Source organism: Micrasema longulum, unplaced genomic scaffold (assembly GCF_059751315.1).
Source record: "Micrasema longulum isolate JH-2025_06_02 unplaced genomic scaffold, ASM5975131v1 h1tg000139l, whole genome shotgun sequence".
NCBI lineage: Eukaryota > Metazoa > Arthropoda > Insecta > Trichoptera > Brachycentridae > Micrasema > Micrasema longulum.
In genome coordinates, this window is record NW_028277345.1 from 75,038 (window position 1) to 90,881 (window position 15,844).

The 15,844-nt window shown below is 32.7% G+C and overlaps 1 long non-coding RNA gene across 1 annotated transcript in view; it reads right to left on the reverse strand.

Moving 5' to 3' along the window:
- LOC148284230 (uncharacterized) overlaps positions 1 to 15,844 on the reverse strand; it is a 185,889-nt gene that overhangs the window by 62,452 nt on the left and 107,593 nt on the right. Inside the window, exon 2 of the long non-coding RNA XR_015825379.1 lies at positions 6,740 to 6,783. This is a non-coding gene — a long non-coding RNA (uncharacterized LOC148284230). The remainder of the gene's footprint in view (positions 1 to 6,739; positions 6,784 to 15,844) is intronic.

The following is a 15,844-nucleotide window of genomic DNA, read 5'->3' on the forward strand; positions in this document are numbered from 1 at the left end:
GACCTTTTCACTTCGCACGAAGACCCGCGGTGCGATCATGAACGCCTGTCTACATATTTATCGCTACAGTTAGTAAAATAGTTTTTTTTAAAAGATTACAAGACTGGGTAAAAAAAACTTAACAAATTAGTCACACTCGTCGATAACAGACAGTTTTTTCCGTGTCCAGGCGAAATAAAGCATACACATCTGTGTGCAAAATAGAAGCAGAACCCTGGAAGAGCGTTTCGACTCGACGACTACTCTCGAGACGAAGGAAATCAAGTGGGATTAGTAGGCCTCGTTGTGTAGTGGTTGGCTTATTCGCTTAACATGCTTCAGGTTCCAGGTTAGGTTCCTGGGAGTGTCAATGGAAAATATTTACAATATTTCAGTTTGTCCAAATGTTTGTAGACAAAAGACTGGATTTCACCCCCCCGGGATACATTTAGACAAACTCAAATATTGTAATGAAACCAACTGGTCCAAGAAGAAGTTTAAAAATTGCGTAAAATAATTCAGTCAGATGAATCTCTTCACAACAATAAAGGTTTTAGCTCTTTGACTTCACTAAAATCAGCAAATGGAAGAATTGAACAAATACGGATGTCCAAACATAGGCAAAATGGTGAATGTTACACAGTGTGTAGTGGCCACTTAAACCAGCCAATGACAGATCATAAGCCCTGTAAATGCCTAGACTTCCATATCCCTTATTTAAGGTATTCTCCATCCCTGTTGTAATTTGTTAAGTAAAATATTTGTTTTAAAGTTGGTTTAAGAGGAAACACGGTATGACTTTTCTTCCTTTAAAGTTTACAAATTTTCAAATCATATTTACATATTTTCTCCCTTGACTATAGCACTAGAGCATTGATTATTTTACACACTATAGATATTTACAATTGGCGTGTCTCTATGGTATTGTTTTTTTGACATATTGATTCTTATGGGAGCTAGAACCATGAAAAAACCCATAAAAGTGTTCCGTTTTATCTGCAGTCTTTGGACGTACGGTATATACAAATGCGGTAAATAATTTTGAAAAACTGAAAAAGTGCCGACGCAGAAAATTTAATTGTGGCACGTTTTCCAAAAAAAATAAAAAAATAACCAAATTTGATCAGTTATGGGTGCGGAAAACGTCAATTTTGACGATTTTAGTTAGGTAGAATGAGTCCGACGCGCAGTTTTTTTTTCGCACAGTATCAGGGAGGAATTTGCGAGAGATAGACAGAAAAACAATGTTCGAATACCTATAATTTTTATCGAATTTGTCTATCACCGCATATCAGCTTAACACAGTAATAGTTCAGTGCCCCTAGACTGGTACCCGAGCCGTAAGGCTGATAACCTTACCTTCATATTACAGATAATCCTGATACGCTGCATTTTCTGCAATGTAGTATCCTATGCACCATCGGGTGCGGATAGGGTTATGACGAAGGGACTGTTGCAGCAAAAAAGGTTTTGTTTAAATTTGAGTCGCAATTTTTGTTACATCATATATAAATAGATTGACAGAGAGAGTAGAGTAACTGCGTAGACGTTTTACGTTTTACACTGAACTGGAATACGTATTGGGATTGACTGTGGTTGATCGAACTACATATTGTAACTGAGGATCTTATCACTTATATATTGTCCAGTGTTCACTTTCCTTCCTAGTGGGAATTTGATTTTGTGTACTACTTCTTTGGCCGTCAGCGATTTTATCGATATGGATGATATCCACGCATGTCAGCAATGATTGTTCTTCAGTAATTTAGGTGTTTGGGTCATCAATTGATTACACAGAGGAAATGAGTGAAGTCGTTCCTACACTGCCCTAAATACGATAGAAGGCCAGTTGACAGTGGGCACTCATTTTCGGGTGAGCTTATAATCCCTTCACTGCAGTTTTATTAATCAAAATATTTCATAAATGTTTAAAGGTTTTTTTTATTCTAATACAAATCTACTTTTATACATCTAGTTATTTATTTATTTATTTTATTTATTTATTTTATTATGTACATACAATATTACATTTTAGTTATTTTAAGACATTTTTGACTTTTTTTTTTTTTTTACAGGACTCACCAAGCCAATGAATATGGCTTGTCGGTAAAGATCCTTTACAATTAATCATATGATAGTCCTACATGGTTTTATAATAATAATTACTACTAACTTAGATATAGGGAGCGAAAAAAAAGTACATGTAATTGATGCTTTCAAAAAAAAAAAAAATATTTAGAAGATGTAAAAAAAAAGCAAAAAAAATAAGTGAATGATCACGCAATTTTAAGATAAAAAATAAATAATTACAGAACCGGAGTACCAAAATTTTAAACATAAGTGTTTACATATTTAATGGGCACAAAGCATTTTATTAAAAACATTATTTATTAACATATCCATATCTATATCTATATCTATATCTATATCTATATGTAAGTCTATATCTATATATCATCCTCATCCATATCCATACATATTTATACCCGTACATGCACACATACATATCCATACATACATATATACACATATATACACATACATACATACATACATACATACATGTGAACATACATATACACACACAAACATCCATGAAAATATTACTTAGTTATAAATTCTATTTTATATATATCTATATTTACAAATATTCATTTTTTTTAATATATAAACTCCTGATCGAATAGCCAGTCTATTATTTTGCCCTTGTCATTAAATCAGTAAATGTTACAACGGTAACTCGCCAAAAAAAAGAGACTAGCTCTTGTGCTTGGAGAGTGACTTACACTGTTATAGTTATTTATTTATTAGAATTTATATAATTTTGGATATACGAATACATGAGAAAGAAAAAGAAAACTTAAAATGAGACAACATATTTTGTCAAAAAAACACAACTTTTATTTAACCAAGTTACGCACGCTGTAACTTCGTTTCGCGAATGTTCGAATCCATTGTTCTGAGTACGCTTACCATTAAAAATGTCAAACTTTACGATTGCAGTGTCAGATTTGACATATTCACACTGGTGGTGCCATATCTCAAAACTTAAATACCAACCCTCGTACATCACATTTCACTTTGTAATAATTAAAAAAAGAATGGCCCACGCTCAGACGCTTAAGTCTTTGTTGGCATTTTAGACAATTTATGTTATTGCTTAATTTTAAGGTGTATTTTCTCTATTGGTTTTTGAAAGAAATGAAAGTATGACTCAATGTGAAATCACTGTGAATGGAGTTAGACTAAAACAAGTAGAGGAATTTGTGTATCTGGGAAGTATGTTCACTAGGGATGGAATGACTGAGAAAGATATTGAAAGGAGGGTGAGTGCCGGGAACAGAGTGAACGGTGCACTTAAATCGACCTTGGCAAATAAATGCTTGTCACAAGAGGCAAAATTGGCAGTTCACAACGGAGCCCTGGTCCCGTCCCTGATGTATGGGAGCGAAGTATGGTCTTGGAAAAACAGGAATGAAAGTAGGCTGAATGCTGTCGAAATGCGATCTCTCAGGCGAATGTGTGGTAAAACTATGTACGATAGATGCACAAATGTTGAGATCCGTACATTATGTAAGGCTGAGACAAGCACTATCGACAAAATCAAGAAAGGAGCTCTGCGCTGGTTTGGACATGTAGAACGAATGGACAGCGAGAGAACGGCTAAGAATATTTACAATGCGAATGTTGATGGATGCAGAAATAGAGGAAGACCGAGAAAGACATGGCATGACCAAATCCAACAAATACTTAAAGATGGACATGTCAAAAGTCGGAATAATCGGCGCGCGTGCATGAGAAGATGTATGAATGTAGAATACGCGAGATCTGTATGCAAAGATAGAGTGTTGTGGCGTTCTATCCTCTCTGCCTACCCTTACGGGGAAACGGCGTGACGGTTTGTTTGTTTTTTTTTTTATATTTCTCAAGTGTATTTTCGTAATTTTATTTCTATGTGAATACATGTATGGAAAAATAAACAAATAAAAAAATGAATAAATCGAAATCAAAGTATTTGCTCTTATTTTGGCTACATACAAACGCAAGCTGTTGACTCTTGTGCTTAGCACGCTGGTTTTTAAATTATATTCCACAAACCTGTCGATTTAGAATGATTTTTCGTATTGGATTTTTAATGAAAAAGTTTTTTTTTTTACATTTTGTCGCGAGTGATTTATTCCAATTTAATTAGTTTCAAAACAAGTCAAACTAGTTGACGCCATTCTATAAAGAACGAATGTTATTTGTTTGACCGTGACATCACTGTTTGTAGAAAGTGCGCGGGCACGTGCGGTTTTAAAAACGCGCCAATAATTTAAAATCTGAAAAAGGAGGCAAAAACAAAATGTCACCTACAAACATAAAATAAATTTGAATAATAAATATTGGTCTATTGGCCGAATACATTCTACCTTGCATAAAATCATGATGTTTTGGATTAAGGTTATTTTGATAAGCTGCAATTAAAGTATCATTGCAGTGCCTTATGCACTGCACTCTCTCCTCTCTTAATAATAAAGTATAAATTTTAAGTTAATTTTTGTATAAAATTATAAGATTCTGCATAATAACCTAGAATACGAATATGCCCATTACTGTTTGGCCCTTTTCACACGTTCCACACCAATCCACCCGGCCCGGTAATTTTACCGAGTACATCCTACAAAAGGCGACACATTGTGTATGCGTTTGTAGGATGTACCCGGTAAAATTACAGGGCCGGGTGGATTGGCGTGTCATGTGTGAAAAGGGCCTTTACCTGAGAGAGCTCTTCCAACCATCACAACATGGACTATCTTTTCGTTCTATAAACGAGAGAACCCTTTTAATACCCTTTCACCGCTTTAATGTTTATATCTCCTTTTTCACAGTTGCAGCTGCTTGATTGTGGAATAATCAACCCACTAAAATTAGAGATTTACATTTAAATCAAGATTGAAATGTCACTATCTAAATGTTTGAGTTGTTCTTTTCTCCTCTCTTTATACAAAGTATGGTGTTATTTTTTTTATTTTTTTTATTTTTGTTTCTAATTTTGTATAAAATTATGAGATTCTACATAATTAACTAGAATATGTCAATGTATTTGTAATTTTCTGAAACTGAACGGTTTGGGTAGGAAAGCAGAAATTGCTTTAAGGCAATATGCCCACCTTTGAATAAAATAAATGTATATGTATATAAAGCGTTAAATAAAATAAATATGCACCGCTGGGTGCGATTAGTGGAATGGTCTTGATGATGATTAATTTCGGACTGCAATTTAAGTTTATGTATCAAAACTGCAGCAGTAATTACCGGTTTTAATAAAAAGTGTATACATGCATGCATTTTTTGACCCAGTATGAAACTGGGTCAAGTTTGTATTTAATATTATTTTAAAAGGTAATTGCTTTCACTTATAAAAATAGTGTTTGTAAAAAAGGTAGTAAATTTTTATTTATGGTTTTATTTTAAAAAATCTAACGATTTAAAAATATATTTTAGATGTGCATTTAAGTTAATAATTACCTTTTATATAAATTACTTACTTCAACGTAACAATTTACTTTTTTCCTCGTGCTTTTTAGTAATTCGTATTATTTATTTATTATTTTACTATATTTAAATGGTCCCGCGGCTAGTGTCTCGGAATCACGGCTCAAAGGTCTGTGGTTCGAATCCCACTCTTCCCCAACTTGATTTCCATTTTCTAATAGCGAGTTATTTACAACTCATTGAAAATGCTTGTGATCATCTGTTACATGAAGGTAGTTTGATTAGTCGTTTGCATCAGGTGCCAGTCCAAAAACAAAGAAATACTATGTTTCGTCCAAAAAACCAATATAACGCGTATGCCTTGACAGGAATGGAACGCAGGTCTCAAGAATGGTATGCGAACGCGTCAACCACAACACTACGAGGCGAAATTCTTATTTGGGATTACTACGCGCGCTATTGCGTTTAGAATACTACTCCTGAACACAGAAATACCAAGAACCCTAGAAAGATAACTGTATTTTATAATGCATTTGATAACGAAAATGCCGACTGTAAATGAAATACGAATTTCATTCAGTTTTGTGATGGGGAAATATTTGAAGAAAGGATAGAAACATGGAATGGACACCGACCTTTAACATGATGTGAATGTTCTTCAATTTCTAGCACTGGATGACAAAATGAACTACAAAATGTAAGAATGTTTTCATCGACGCGCGGCGAATCCAACCACTTTTAATGCAATTTTATGTGAAGTAAAAAATGTTGTTTTGTTTTTGTACTAAATCCGAATCTTCTAATTTTGAATTTCTTCTATCTTGATGTTAGGTAGGTACCATAAGGATGGGTCAAGGGTAGGGTGGGAAAGAAAGGTAATCGGCCAGGAATAGTATCGATAAATGCTGTTATTTACTTAACAACATTAATGATAACTACACGTAACAACGACGTGTAGGTACATATTCACGAAAGTAGTGCACTTAACTGAATGGTACGGGTGTCTCCTGCAATTTCTGTGGGTCGACTGAGTTGGCAGGAACGGCGAGCGTATTGGCGCCATATACGACCGAATTATATCGATTTTCAAAATCGATTGCGTCGACTTGACAGAGGTTATCTTTATAGGGATATCTATGGTATTTTTATTAGATTTATAACAGGACCTTCAATGAAGTATATTAGTGGGTAGCGCCGCGTTTGTCATGCTTGAGGCCGGGGTTTTATTCCTTGCAAGGCTGATGTAAATTACTGATCAAATACATTAAATTAATCTACTCACCTATTATGAGAACCGTCACATTTTGTGCTCAGATGAACGAATGTCTGAAAATAAAGAAAAAAATAGTTAGATAACCGAATGCATATGTATCATAATATAATTCAACACAAATGGAGGAAATGGAATATGGAAGTATCGGCATTTACAGGGCAGATAACCCATATTTCTTCAATTCTTTAATGTGTTAATTTTTGAGAAGTTAAAGAGCTTACGTATAATCTTACCTACATAAATAAATAAAGGTTTCAGTTGGTCACTTCCCAAAAATCAACAGATGGAAATATTGAAGAAATGCGGATATTCAAGAATAAGCTTTGTCTACAAACTTTTGGAAGAACTCAGAATACCGTATTTAATTTTGTACAATAGTTGTAATGCAAAATATCCGGCTGATTTTAATGTTTTAAATCAGACGACACTCAGTGTTATAAAATAAAGGTACATCCAATTACCCTTAAGAACAAAAGCACTAATTAAGTTTGTCGGCACGGAGTTGCATTTCAGATCCGAACTAATCCAAGTGGAATTATTTACAACAATAGGAACTTCTTTGAAAGTTCCATCTCGTGTGCCGTTTCAAAAAAAGGTTTAAACCCAAAAGAGACTTTAATCAATGCCCCTTTCGTCAGACTAGGGCGTTTACAGCGCCCCGGTCATAATAATATCATATCCATAGTAAAATAAAATGGGTTAGAACTGTCAGCAGGGTCGCAGTGAGTCACATTTTGCTGGAGGGTGTGATTCTATAAAACGCTGCGAACGCCCAGTTGCATTCCACCGGCAACACTATTGACTAGTCCAACTCGGTAGCGTCCACATCGTGAACCCTGAGCAATAAGATTATAATCGTAACATTAAATTTGTTAAAATTTAACGATAGAAGAAAAATTATAGACCGTTTAAATTTATTCAGAATTGTAAATTCAACATGGGATCGCTCTGAACTGTTGTCTCTTATCAACTTCAGGGTGGCTGAAAGAATGACTAGACAGGTGCCACCGTTTTGTAGCAACAATTCACGGACAGTGTAAACTTGTAATGCCCTATTGAACAGACTTCATGAACTCGGCAACAGTTATTCCCACGTATCTGATATATTTAGTCTAGGGTATTATTCCTATAGAACAAACCTTTTGAACTTTTTCAAATATGGTGAATGGTAATTATATTTATTTCAGCTGGGCAACAGCTGTATAAAACAGTACTTATGATTTTCTTGTTGAATTACTTGAAAATATTTTAAAATTTAATTTGTTTTTTACATTTATTTTTGAATTGTTTAAACTTTCTACTGAGTTTGTTGTATAATTTTTAGTTTAATGTTTTTTTATAAATCTTATATAATTATTAGGTTTGATTTTTTTATAAATCTTGAGTAAAAGGAAATTCGTGTTTTAAAAAAAAAAAAATAAATTAAGCCAAATATTTTAATATTTTAATTTTTTGAAAAGGCAGATTTGCCGTTTATGTTAATTAAATATAATAACGGTGTGATAAACGCAGAAAACGAAAAGACGTAAAGAGAGTTTCTGGCACCTTAAAACCAGAACCAACCAGCTAAGGAAAGGTAACCCCGATAAAAAAATCTAATGCAATTGCTAAGGCAATGCGAAATCACTCTGGTCATCTTTTCCAAGGATGGTTATGATCAATATAGCTAAAACATCCAATAAGCAGTTGTCCTGGCTGCGGAATATGAGAGTAGCGCAGGACCAAATGCTTTTGCTGAAGTGACCCGACGAGGCACCGCAAGAAGAAGAAAAGGTTCGAATGATTTTATTTTTAATGTTCAAGGCCCCTGAACTTTCGGAAAGTGAATGCTCTGTAAAAGTCCATTACAATGACGCAATCAGTTATAATATTAGCGAACTAGAATTAGAAATACGTTTACGCTTGAACTCGGAGTTCAGGCTTAAAGAATCGTCGCAAAAAACCCAATTGGCATTTAAAAACGTGCCGAACACAATTTTGTAATTTTGACATCAATCATTATAAGATTCATATATATTTATGCTACAGCAAGAATATTCTGACGTTGCAATTGGAATTATAAAATAGTAATTTGATGCCGAATTAAAAATTCAAAGAACTTATTTGCATTGCAGTGACGATAGAATATCCACACACGAAACTAATCACAGGGCTCTTGGCTTCATAGAGTTAAGGATATATAAGAGTATATATAAACAGGTGTTATTTAAACTATACTTCTAGTTATACTTCTGCATGGGAGAAGCGAAGGGGCGTGGCCATGTGGTTGACGGTGTATCAGACTCCCCCCTCGCCTCTCCTCGCTTCTCCCTTGCAGAAGTAAGCAACCATTTGTTTTTTTAATATTTTATTTTTGTAAATATTATTCGTTCTAAAAATTTATTTTAATGTGCCAATGTCTTCTTGCTCATACTGATCATCGTGGTTTCGGATGTGACAGGGTTTAAAGAACACCCTGTTTATATATATACTGTAATATGTTTCTTAATATGAATAAATTAAATTTAAAAAATATCATAAATGCGAACTATTATAACTGACCTCGTGGTGTAACGGGAGGCGCGTTTGCATACTGAGCAAGAGGTCTCAGGTTCGATTCCCGGCATGGTTGATGTGTAATATTTATTTAAAAAGGTGTTTTTACACTAGAATATTTCATAGTCCCTGAACTGGTACCGTAAGACTGGTCATCTTACCTTTATGTAACAAAAATGATCAAGGTGCGCTGCGATTGGTGTATCAATGCAGTGACCTATGGCAACATTAGGTGCGGAAAGGGAATGATGATGATGATTTAAAAAATTGTTTTTATTAATGGTTAATTTTCTAATTTATAAAACAATGATAAATGCGAAAGCATGTTTTGTCCGTTTGTTTTCTTCTTCTTTATATCCGGTTTCCCGTAGCACTGAACTTCCTCATTAAATGACGAAGTTTCTTGAAAATGTATGAAAGAATAATAATAATTATTAGAACAAAACGAACTACTTTGAACGACGTCACCAGTTCTTCGGAATCAACCAATAAGAGTGTTGTGATAGATTTCCGGGAAGTCAACTCACCAGCCAGCAAAACTTACCGGCAAGAACTTGTTACGTCACACGCGGAGTAATTTCAAACTTAAAAAAATCATAGCGCTGATAACAGGATACATAAAATATATCGTTTTTAAATTTTCGCGTGGTTTAACAGTCTATTGACATACAAAAACATTTTTGAAAAACACTGAACATCTTCAATATATTCTTCATTCTGACTGGATACGGGAAATACGTACTTATAAATGAAAAAAGGTGATGTCACGTTATTTTGCGGTTATTTGAAATTTTGATACGAAAACAACCCCTTCGTTCGATGGAATTTTCCACCCTGTTGCTCGATTATGCAATTCCCTTTAGAGCCGCGACAGAGAAGCAGCTTGCAATATTTGGGTTTACGGGTGCATATTAAAATGAAATTACATACTTCTAGGTGTGAAAAATACACCCCATGTTAAGTAAATAACAGCATTTATCGATACTATTCCTGGCCGACTACCTTTCTTTTCATCCTTCCCTTGACCCATCCTGATGGTACCTAACTAACATCAAGATAGAAGAAATTCAAAATTAGAAGATTCGGATTTATAACAAAAACAATACAACATTTTGGACTTCACATAAATTCGGATAAAAAGTGGTGGCATTCGTCGCGCGTCGTGGAAAACATTGTTGTATTTTGTAGTTCATTTTGTCATCCAGTGCCCGAAATTGAAAAACATTAACATCATATTAAAGGTAGGTATCCATTCCATGTTCCTATCCTTTCTCAAATTTTTCCCAATTCCTAAAACTGAATGAAATTCGTTTTTCATTTACAGTCCGCCTTTTCGTTAACACCCCCTTTCAAAAAGAAAATCGATTGGTGAGAAGTGACGTAACTGGATTTTAAATTTTACTCGGCTTCACTCGATTTATTTGAATCTCGAATGAACAATAATTCAAAGATACGTTATAAATTACATTACGGAATAATCGGATGGGGTAGTGCTTTTAAAACAATTATTTTACCGGTTGAAAAAATACAAGTAATTTTGAAAAAACCGTCTACTTTTCCCACTGTTCAGTTATTTAAAAAAAATAAGGTTTTAGATATAAAATTCCTATAAAAAAAGATTTGTTTGCTTTTAATACATAAAGATAAAATAAAAAGTAATCTTATAACAGGTGGTAATATCTTAATTCCTTAATTAAAAACAACTACTGCACAACATCATTATACTTACAGAGGAATATTTTTATTTAATGAAATGAACAAAGATAATAAAAAGAAAGTCAGGAATACAATATATTTAAGAAAGAAGTGAAAAATTACATCTATAATTTTTCTTTATGTAACACTGATTGAAAACATTGTTTATATCTTTTTTGTAATTTATTTTTGTTATCCTAAAGATATTATTAATTAAAATAAAATTAACTATTAAAAGTTAAATTAAATTAAAAGGCAGATTTTTCGTTTATGTTAATAAAATAAAATAAAATTAATCAGCTTATAGAATTATTTCCCGAGAATTTTTTTACGATGAAATTCGAAGGTGTCCATCATGTTGCATCCCCGCTAGAAATAATAATGGATACAAGACTCGATAATTATCATGTTCTTTAAGATAATAATATCGCAAAAATCTCTTTTTATTTTTATTTTATTTATTTATAAATACGCCCAATGGGTTTTTTTTATGGACACATTTATACATAGAAAATTGTTATAAAAAAATATTGAAAGACTCAATGGTTCATATTAGGCTTTGTGGGAGTAGAAGCGGGAGAGAGGTGTTTATAATTGAATTAGATTCAGTGATCGTTTGAAAGAAGACAACTTGTTCTCAAAGAAATCAAGACTGGTATGTTTGTTGGCAGACCTAAGAATTTTGGGCATAGGGGAATGAAAACCATAGTTAGTACTATGGTAATCGGTATGAAAGAGTTAGTTTTGACTGAGGTTTCTAGTTGGGATATTTAATTTTATTGAGCTCAATAGTTCAGGCGCATCAAAGAGTGAGTTGAGAATTTTAAATAGGACTATTAGGTCGGATTTATTTCGACAGTCTTGAAGAGAAGATATATTCAAGGTAGTTTCTCTCATTATACGTATTTTTTTTTTTTTTTTTTTTTTTTTTTTTTCTTTTATTCAGGAAACATACAGTACAGTTACAAAGTTTAATATTTTACACAATTGGACTTAATTCTAATGGACCAGTGAAGTTTCCATATTAAAAAGCAATTAAATCTAATGTTAATTATGAAAGTATAAAAAAGAGAAGGAAAAAGAAAACATAAATGAAAGTTGTTTAAAAATTTAAATTTAAGTGAAAAAAAAAAATATTTTAAGGTTTGTAGTTTGTAGTGAGTATTTACAAATGGAAATAATATTAAAAATGAAGAAAACTTGTAAGAGTAATTAAGAATTAAGAATGGAAATAAAGAATGAAAAACATACTCAGATGTAAAAATAAAATAAAATAGTAATAACATTTTTTTTTAAAAAAGGAAAAACATAAACACATATTTATTTTAAGGGATTCAAAGAAACGATGAGAAGAATCTTTAAGTGAAATATAAGACAGTAAATTTAAATTTAGGTCAATTTAAAAAACATCTTCAAAATTAATGACACATTATAGTAAGAGCAGCAATATATTGATTTTATTAACATATATAATATAAGTAATTAAAAGTAGTTTAAAAGTATAACAAGTATAAAAACATGCCAATGGCAGCAGAGAAAAAAGAAAAAATAAAGAAGGAATAACAAGTATGGCAAGTAATCATTTAAAATTTGAAAAAGCAATATAAGGAGAAGATTTTAAACCAAGAGAAGTTGATAAAATTTCATTAAAGCGATTTTAGAAGTAATACAAAATTTCAAAAGAGAAGTTTATGGGATAAGCCCAACCACGAGCCTATCTTTCTCGAAAATCGATGTTGAACTGATTCAATATTCTTGATGTAAACAGCATAATATGGAGACCAGATAACAGAAGAATACTCTAGGTGCGGGCGAACTAGGGAACAGAAGAGAGTTTTAAGGGTATTGATATTTTTGAAGTCAGCTGTGCTTCTGTTAATAAATCCAAGAAGTTTTAATGATTTATTGATAACATGTTCAATATGAATAGTAAAAGAAAGTTTAGTGAACTCTTTTGAACCTTCTCTATTTCAAGGATGTGGTTTGATTCAGAAGGATTCCAAATTATGGAACAGTATTCTAGTATGCTGCGGACTAGTGTATCCCGACTATTCTCCAACAAATATATCTTAATGTTCCTTCACGTAGACTCAGAAATAATGAAATTCTGTTCCTCGGTCATCATAAGACTAATGATATTTTCACGCGCCTCTACCCAGAATGATTCGATTTGTAAATGAAAATCAAGATTTAAATTATTTTGATTGTAAATTGAGTGTTTTACAAATCGACTGAAAAAATATTCCCGATAAATTGACCGTATATTTGTAGAATTAACCAGGATTCCATAATGCCTGTCTAATGTATTAACTTGTCTTTGCTTTTATTTGTTGTATTCCTTATTTTATTTGTCACTCTATTATTATTGTTTTTCGTTGTATATATTTTTTAAATTGGACATTGTCCGTCAATTTGTAAAATAAAATAAAATCATACAATGTGCGAATTGCGGTAGTATTAATGAAATATCTTGAGTTTCGAATCACATATCCAAGCATCTTACTAGATTTATCTATAACACTACCTAATGAAATATACACAGTACAAAACACAAACAAATAAGAATTTTTATGTTGGAATGTCCGGGAGCCGAATTTGCGACGCCAATTTCAGTCGGTCGTCTAACCAACTGCGCTACGGCGCGGCGCCTGTATAAATGGATAGTTGTACTCGTAAATAATTGGGTCAATAACTCCATTTGTCGTGTTTGTCTATAAGTTGTGTGAGATCACGTTCAAAATGTTGTGATTACATTTATTAGGGAGGTCATAAGCAAAAATGAAGTCATAGGGAGCGTTTGATGAAGCAATAGTATCTAAACTTGGTTACATAATAAATGTTCAAATATATCTAGAGTCTAGAATTCCAACCGTCCACGTCCGTGCGCTTAGTAGCTGCAAGACGCGTTGTAATCTTATTCCTTTTAATGACTATTATTTAACATTATTTAAATTTCATCAATACGCTAAATTTCTTTTTCAATTTGAAAAATGTATAAATGGAGGCTAGATTTCTTACCGACCATGCGCTCTGTAGCTGCAAGACGGGCTGGGATATTCATTTATTGTACAGTGCCCTTGAGGTGATTTTTATAAAGATTGAGTTAGATAAATTATCCAACTCTTCATATATTGTTTTTTCGAAAAACAACAAAAATTCTCACAAAAGATCGGTAAATAATATAAGGTAGACCAGATCTTGTCTTGAGGTACCAATTATTATTTATTTTTTTGTCTAAGCTTTAATACTCTTTAGGTGTACCTGTATATATTATAAAGAAATGTATTGACCATTGTTAAATGGACTTTAAAAGTCCGTAAATAAATAAATTAATTAATACATTGTTATGGTAAAATAATGGTGTGTCTGTCGCCGCCAAATAGTTAAATCAGCCACTCAATTTAAGGGGTCGGCATTAAATTAAATAGTTAACGGACATTTAGCCAAAATGTTAAACGTAAGGGCTGAACGTCGCTTATCCTCTTTAATTAACAAATAATTATTTTTTAAATTTATTTCGTTAGGTGAAGTAAGGTAATGTTAGGACAAGATATTAGCAGAATTTACCGTAGAGAACTTGTGACGTCACAGGCGAAGTAATTTCAAAATGAGAAAAGTTTAAAAGAACATGGCGCCGATAACACGATACATAAAAATGTTTAAAAATGTTGATGGCTTAGTTTGATAGTCAATTAAAAAATATTTTTAAAAAATCCGTGAACTTCCTCAGGTAAATTTGTTTCAACAGAGAGCGAAAACGATTTGAAGAAGGGAATACGGAAGTCTAGGCATTTACAGGACTTATAACCTTTCATTGGCTGTGTAACATTCCCCATTTTGCCTATGTTTAAACATCTAAATTTCCTCAACTCTTCTATTTGTTGACTTTTGTGAAGCAACAGCCGAAATCTTTATCATGTGGGTGAGATTCATCCGGATAAACCATTTCACCTACGAGGCAACGCTTGAATACAATTTTTCAATTTGTATACTACTAGTGTTTTGGGTACGTCCAAATGGGAGATAAACAACAGAGAGTGAGAGAGGGGAGACCAGCTGCTTATCGAGTTATTTAGATCAAAATTTATTGCAAAAGAGGGAATTTTTTTTAGAAATCCAGCCGGTCTGCAAACATTTCGACATACTCAAAACACTGTTGAACTTCCTCATTAAAGAGTCAAATTTTTACCACGTTTAGACAACATTTTTTTTTTATTATTTAGGAAACATACAGTACAGTTACAACGTTTTATATTTTACATAGTTAGACCTAACTCTAACGGGCCAGTGAAGTTTCCATATTATAAAGTAATTATATGTAAGGTTATTAATGAAAGTACAAAAAAAAGAAGGAAAAAAAAATAAATAAATAGAAGTTGTTTAAAAATTAAAATTTAAGCAAAAAAAGTTACTTTAAAGTTTGTAGTTAGTATTTACTTATATCCAATGTCCGTAACAGTCAATTTTTTCATTGATCCTGTGACGACCGTCAATCCATCCATCCAAGCATATTCCAAGTCAAGTGTATTCCATCCAAGCTTGTTCGTGGGAACACCAAGAGAAATTCTCTGCAAGATTTCAGGGACATAAAGAAAGCAGTTCATTATTTTGAAGGTGCAGATTGAGTAATAATTAAATTACTGCGTTGGTAAATATGTAGGTTATACCCACTACGTTTATTAGCAATGGCAGACTATCAAGTTACGCGGTTTCGACCCATACCAGGCAAACAATATCAACGTTCGGTTTGCGGTTTACAAATGAAATCATTTTTACATCGCTAGCGGAAATAAAAAAACAAATATTTACTTTAATCAGTTAACTTGTTCATACAACAGAAAAATAATATTTCTACGATTTTTTTAATGACTTATTTGACGTTTG